Source organism: Diabrotica undecimpunctata, chromosome 9, assembly GCF_040954645.1.
Source record: "Diabrotica undecimpunctata isolate CICGRU chromosome 9, icDiaUnde3, whole genome shotgun sequence".
Classification (NCBI taxonomy): domain Eukaryota; kingdom Metazoa; phylum Arthropoda; class Insecta; order Coleoptera; family Chrysomelidae; genus Diabrotica; species Diabrotica undecimpunctata.
Genome location: NC_092811.1, coordinates 61,539,375 through 61,545,374, shown reverse-complemented (window position 1 = coordinate 61,545,374; position 6,000 = coordinate 61,539,375).

Sequence of the window (6,000 nt, the reverse complement as noted above, 5' to 3'; positions counted from 1 at the left end):
TATTCTGCGCCGCTCTTAACATTTGTTGGACGTTCATGCCTGTCCAAGTTCTCATGTTGCGTAGCCATGACATTGTTCTTGTGCCTACTCCTCTTCGGTCCTCTATCCTTCCTTAAATTAGAATTAGCAACAAAACGATATTGTTCCGATGGCAAACTGGTACCAATTTTCTTACGAAAACTTTTAAAAATCAACATATTAAGATTAGGAACAGCTGTTACAAAAGCAACTGAATAGGACAGTCATGGACAGTCAGATAAACCAAGATATGATATATCTAATAGCCATCTTTATGTATTTGGAAACTATTCGAATTGCAGATTATTTTTGTCACAGAAAATCATCAGAAACAGACGGTACAATACCAATGAAAGAACGCAGCCTCTTGAAAGATTAGCTCATGTGCAGCAAGAGTAAAATTTCATGCAAATAGTCTTATAAATAATATGAGTACCAATTATGGCCAACAGTACATAATAATGTAATATCAAATTTCTAGGAGGTAAAAGAATAAATTATAGCTCTCGGGGGTCTTATGAAATGAGATACTATGGTGGTACTTGCTTTAGATATTTGCCCATCAGGAATGTTTGTTCATCAGGAATATCGTTTTTTAGCTGCAACACCTGATTGACTCATAGGTAATATTATTGTCCAAATTAAATGTCCAATTTCAGCAAAGATTTATGGCCTAAAGATGCAATAGAAAGAAAATACTAAAGTATATGGAAGTGGAAGATAATAGATATATTTTAAAGAGAAATCTCGCATATTACTATAAAATTCACATAATAGAATTATGTGTAATGCTTCTTTAGAAGCTGTTTCAGATAAAAATTATAATAAAAATCTTGCAATTTTGGTAGGATATTTTCCCACAGTTCTACATCTTTATAGATCTTTTCGAATAAAATACCTTTTGGGGTCCATACTGCAAAGTAACAGTATTCTCTATTAGATATAAATAACTGTCCCTGCACTTGATAGTAATAGTAATCAGTTCGTTTCAAATGCAATTGGCCATCAATTAGTTGGCAAAATTGAAGTTTTTTTTGTTCAATAGCTTCTTCAGACGTAAGTTCTCTTGCTTATATGGACATTTGATTTCGACTACGCCTGAGTCACCTATTAAACCATCAGGACTAGCTGCAAGAAAGGGATATTCATCATGTATGAAAAGGCCTGATGGTTCAATATTTATATTTAAAATTATTTCTAACATTTTTTTCTTGCTTTAGGTTCGTTCGCAATTCCGTATTCCGTAAATCTATTTCCACAAAACGTTGGATTCAATATTGCTTCCACTGTTTTAGTTCTGTCTGTTTTGTCTCGCAATTTACATGTTTCCGAAATTGCTGGACGTTAATCGTTGTTGACGTTCAATAAACCATGCAGCACTGTTATTTTGACTCGTATTATTAAAAATCCCCCAATATATATGTTGGGGGCCTGCGTAGCGCAAGCGGTAGGATGCTTGCCTCGCATGCCGATGGTCCGGAGTTCGAATCCTACCGCCGGCAAGAACAACTAGACATTTTTAAAAATGTCTATAGGCCCCAGGTCGACTCAGCCTGAATAAAATGAGTACCTTGGGTAAAACCAGGGGTAATAATAGGCGGTTGAAGCGTAGCACTGGCCATGTTACCTTCCTTGTATACCGTAGGCCCTAGATATAGCAGACTACCCTGCTATACTCCCAAAGCCGCGAGCGGTATAAAACGGGAGACTATTATTATTATTAAAAATCTCTGTTCTTTCCGAGATATTTTTTTGTAATTTTTTAAAAATTCCAGTTTTTTTGCTTCGAAGTCTTCATCTGACAACTGAACTAACTCTTCTGTATTTAGGCCATAGCCTTTATCAGGTTGATTATTACTTTGTTTTTTAATATATTTTTTTTGTCTTTTTGTTTGCTGGACCCATTTTTTAATTTTTGTTTAAGCAAATAAATTTTGGTAATAACCAGTTGGACTTTTGCTTATATTTTGCAATATATTATTTAAATAATTTCCCCGAGAATTATATGAGGCTGCTGCCGCCAAACACCTTAACCGATAGTCACCTCTCTTGGTGTGATTTACACGTTTACCTCCAACAAATTTTGCTATAACAGAATTGAAGGTTTTGGCGTTATTATTGGTGGCACTTTTTATCAAACTTGTTGCATGATATTTGAGCCTATTGCTGAATGATATAATATCGGACAACAAACCACACTCTTGCATTTAAGGAATGCAATTAATTTCCTGGTCCAAATTTTGTTTTTTACAAAAATAAGCGGCACAATTTTTGTGATCGCCGAACACGTGATACGCGGTGTTTTCAATATCTTGTTGTAAACCAAGTATTTTTAGATTGTCACCGGAATTGTTTTCCCGGTGATATTTGACAGCACAGTCAATTGCCGTTCGTAGGCGTTGTATATTACTTTTTAATACAGATCTTAATAGTAAAGGAATAGCTTTTCCCGCAGAACTGTGTTTTTTTGAAGACTGTTCTCTTAATTGATTGTCAAAATTGCGTAACAAATGGTTTTTGCACTCGATTTTCTCAATAAAAAAGTTATTGCCGTACGGCTTGGCTTCACATATTTTTTTGTATGTACTGCTGTCGCCATCAGCAATAAAATATTTAGATTTTAAGTTGTGCATTTGTATGCTCTGTTTAAAACCTACAACAATTGCACTTTCCATCGCAGTCGAAGTACCGTTATAATTTTTGTAATATACGTGTGGAGTAATAGGATTTTTTTATGCACACACACAACAATACTTGTTTTTTACGCCTAAGTACAATAGCTTACCAGTTCTTTTTCTGATAATACAAGCCACACCCGAATTAGCCGAAAATACAGATTTATTTGATCTTCTGGCCCATGCACCATCAGCTATTACACTAATAACAGCTTTGTTGTCTTCTGGATCAACTTCACCCCATTCTCGTGCCAGACTTTCTTCTTCTTTTCCAGCAGCTAACATCAACTCCATGGCTGTATTATAGAAACTGCCCATGAGCTTCTCTTCTGTTTTTTTGTAGATGCTCTCTGACATCACTGGCATATTAAGGGTCGAACACCATTCTTTTAAATTGGAATATCCCAACCCAACCGATATCACTCCAGTTACAGCAGCAGTATTGATTGGAGTCTGTTGCGAATGTGGATCATCCGTTGAAACTTCCATAGTCGATTTGCAGATATTACATTGAAATAAAAAAGTTGATTCCAATCCCTTTCTGGTTTCTTTTAACAGCTCTACTGTGCTACCATCACAAGAAAATGGTCCACAGTGTGGAAAACTTAGCAGAGCTTTGGAAAAATGACAGACGTCTATAATTCTTCTTCCACAAATTTTTGGAGATGACCTAAAAATAAAATGTTTATGCTCCAACTCTGCTGAAAATATATTTTACTTACAGTTTCCATTTGAATTCCCAAATAGGGAATAGGGAATTGAGTTTCAAAAAAATAGAATAGAAACGTTTTTTATCAAAGTATGGTAAATGTTGGGGTTATGGTAAATGCTGGGGTTGTTATATTTGATAAACCATTTATTTAGAACACAACTTTACACTATTTCTTAACATTACTTATTTTACTTATATTCAGTACTTAGTTGACGTTTCTGAGACTACTTCATAATAAATGATACGCGTTACATCAAGTTGTTATCTTGACGTTAATTTAGTTCTGCTCTCAGATAAAAGTCGTTGTCTCTTTTATAATAGACCTTGCAACGGTCAGCAGTCGTTCATTAGTGGGTCAAGTTTTACATACCTAACCTACGACAAATTTGTGTGTTCATAATTCTGCCGACTTTACACATTCTAATCGAGGCTATTTTATTGATGTCCTCGATTCGAATTATTAAACATATTTTATTTAAACAAATGCGAAATGTATTACACGTTCCTTTTAAACTTTATCTTTTTATGAATTGTAATTTTTTGGGGATAATACCACACCATCCCTCTTACGGAAAAAAATTTCTCTTTTGCAACTGTCTCATTCCTCTCTCCCTTTCCCTTAGGAAGAAGAGAAATTTTTCAACCTCAAATAAGTACTGTTTACCTATGCTACTGTATACATGTACATTATCTTAAATCTAAAACATATGTGATAAAAATAGTTTATTAGTTTGCCCTATTGGATTATTTGTTTACGCCGCGATTGTTCATTTGCTCTGTCACTTTTCCGCGATATCACTAATATTGTTCACTTATGTCTACTGATTGTAAGCGTATAATCTGTTTTTATGCACCTCCCTAATTTTTCCCGTATCTAGCCTAATTTTACAGTTAACATTATTTACTTCTGTTATGACAAAAGGACCTACATAAAGACTATCAAACTTATTATTTTCTTCTCTTTTGAGCAGGACTAGATCTCCTATTTTAAAATGTTGAGGTGCTGCGATTTCCTTGCTTGCGTCTTGTCTTCCCTTTTTGTGCTTTATTAAGAATGTTTTAGCTCTGTCATGTGCGATTTGTAGTTTATATCGGAGCTCATTATAATAGGCATCTATGTTATAGCATGGTTGAACTTCCTTTGTGAGATCTTCTGGTAAATTTACTTTCCGACCATACAACAATTCAAAAGGTGTGTAGCCGTGATAAGCATTAGGGGTAGTGTTGTAGCAGTATGTGAACATTCTGCAACACTCGTCCCAATTTTCCTTGTTTTCGTCTATGAATGATCTTACGTATTCATTTAGTGTCCTATGTAGCTTCTCACAACTCCCTATTGACTGAGGGTGGTATGCCGTTGAAAAATTGTGTGTGATCTTTAGCATTTTAGTTAATTCATTCATTATTTCATTTTTGTATTCCGTGCCTTGATCCGTTCTAATCTGTTTCATGAGTCCGTATGTTGGTATGAAATTATCAAAAATTCCACGAGCTATCGTTTCGGCTTCTTTATTAGGTACTGGGATACTTACTGCGTATTTCGTCAGTTCGCAAAGCATTGTAATACAGTATCGATTGCCTTCATTACTTTTAGGGAATGGACCTATCGTGTCTATATACAGTATGTCCCATGGTTTTGACGAAGTGTCCGATATCACAAATTCTTCGACATGTAATCTTTTTGGTTTATTAATTTGGCATTTGGCATGAAAAGAGGGGCAGAGTGTGGAACAGATCACAAACTTGTGGTGGCATGGATGGAATTCCCCTATATCTGGACAAAACAAAAACATACATCGATTGTTACAACGGGAACGACAATAAACGAAAAGAGGCTCAAATTACATCTATTGCAGGAAGAATCAATAAAAGATTTATACAAAAGAAGACTAGACCAAAAACTAGAAGAATTCAGATATGACACGTTAGATGAAATGCATGAACACATAAAAACCTGCCTGATTTCAGCGGCCTTAGAAGCTCTTGGAGAAGACGACCAAAGGAACACCCATCAGAATATCAAATTAAGGGAAGACACATTGAAATGCATAAAAGAAAAGAAAAAACTACACATAAAATACCTAAACACCAAAAAACAGGAAGACTTAGACCTATATAGAGCGAAAAACAGAGAGGTAAAGAAAAGAGTAACAAATGAAAAGAACGAACGATGGGAACAAGCATGCACAGAGATAGAACGACATATCGGAGGAACGAGAAATTCAGAATCATGGCGAATATTAAAAGCACTTCAACGAAATAAGACAGAGAAAACCCAGATCGGCAAAATTAGTGAAAACGAGTGGCAAGAATACTACGTAGAACTACTTACAGAAAACCGTCCCCAATTTTAGGAAGAGAATATAGAACATGCAGGAAATGGGGCATACGACCAGATAGAAATAAGCCTGGCAGAAGTTAAGAGAGCAATCAAGACATTGAAGAACAAAAAAGCCAAAGGACCCGGAGGAATACCAAACGAACTAATTAAAAACGGAACGGAAAAGTTATTCCGCATGCTACATAGAATGTTCGAAAGAGGACTAAATGGAGAAGAAATACCTGCGGAATGGACACAAGCATACATCACATCCA